The sequence below is a fragment of the Cucurbita pepo genome, chromosome 18, assembly GCF_057944985.1.
Source record: "Cucurbita pepo subsp. pepo isolate OVF chromosome 18, ASM5794498v1, whole genome shotgun sequence".
Classification (NCBI taxonomy): domain Eukaryota; kingdom Viridiplantae; phylum Streptophyta; class Magnoliopsida; order Cucurbitales; family Cucurbitaceae; genus Cucurbita; species Cucurbita pepo.
In genome coordinates, this window is record NC_141815.1 from 3,208,309 (window position 1) to 3,209,883 (window position 1,575).

Genomic DNA, 1,575 nt, shown 5'->3' on the forward strand with positions numbered 1-1,575 from the left:
AGCCCGAAAGAAAGGAAAGACAAAACTCAAGATTCCGTAACCTATTTCTTTCTGAATGAGACTGTAAGTACCATTAATTATCAAATTCTATTCTATCCTCTCCCTATTTTTTGGGATAAAATGGATGCTTTACCCTATTGAAACAGTAAAGACTATTTATGACTGAGAGTGAACTGTCAGTAAATCCTCAAGATTCATTCTATCTTGACCCTATTTTTTGGGATCAAATCCCTATTTTTTAGGTAATTAGTTCGGAAAGAGACTGAACCTCGGCTCGGCTTCTTGATCTGATTCTTTCTTGAACTGTAAACAAGGTCGCTTCGCTCCTTTACATGAGAGTAAATTCATTCAATCCTCTTTCACCTATTCTATTGGTCTCACTGCTTGCTTCACTCAATCACTTGTCCCTATTTCTTCTTGAACTATAAACTAAGACTGAACGAAAGCATCATTCTCCTTAACCCCTTGTTCCGTGATTGTGAGTTATTCAAACACTCTTTTACTCGACTGCCTGTAAGTACCATTAATTAGAAAAAGCTATCCTCTCCCTATTTTTTGGGATAAAATCCTGGTATTTTCGTTCAAAATCCCTTGTTCAAGACTGAAGGGAGACTCAAGACGAAAGCAAGACAAGATGAGACTGAACCTATCCTTTGACAGTTCAATCAATCGGGGAGAGGAAAGAGACTGAACTACTGAACCTTTTTTACAGTGAATGAAATCAGGGAGACGAGCTGTATGAGAAGAACCTATACAGTCGAGTAAATGAATGAAGAATCATCATTAATGAATTAGCTGCTTTACAGGAGAGTAAAGAAAAGAGATGAATGAGAGTGAACTGTAAGTCAAGACTCTTCGAAACAAGAATGAGACTTTCCAGTGTTTGAAAGAAGGGAAAGAGAAAGAAGGGAGACAAGACAAAGACTCCTGATCCTGTAAAGACCAGAAATAAAGAAACTCTATCCTCTCCCTACTTTTGAGGATCAAATCCTATCCTCTGTCTATTTTTTGGGCTATTTATCAGGTAATTGGTTCTGAAGGCTGGAAGGATGAGAATCAAGTCAAGCTCCTGTCCCTATTTATTCCTTATTTCAGGAGGTAAACAAGGTCTCACTGCTTGCTTCGCACCTTTCCGATGATTTATCCTGAACCAGATTGAACGGTAAACTAAGATGAAACTCTCGATGAATTCAAGTTGTTTGACTCCGTACCCTATTTTTTCTTTCATTGAATTACTCTCCTGTAACAAAGATTAATGAGACAGAACTACTGAACCTGAACCTGCCCCGGAACCTCTATTCTATTCCCTACTTCACCTATTTATTCAAACACAGTAACCTCGGTAAAGCTATTTTACGGTCTCGTGGCTTCGTTGCTCCTTCACCTCCCCTGTCGGTTTCACAGCTTCGCTCCTGCCCCTCCCCTTAAGGTTTCATTGCTTCGCTCCTGAACCTGAACCTTCTTTCACCTCTTTCTTCTTTCACAGTAAACTAAGACGTTACTCCTTATTAATCTAACAGTAATCACCTCTCCCTATTTATTCTTTCATTTCACTCTTTTCCTCTCCTCCTGTAA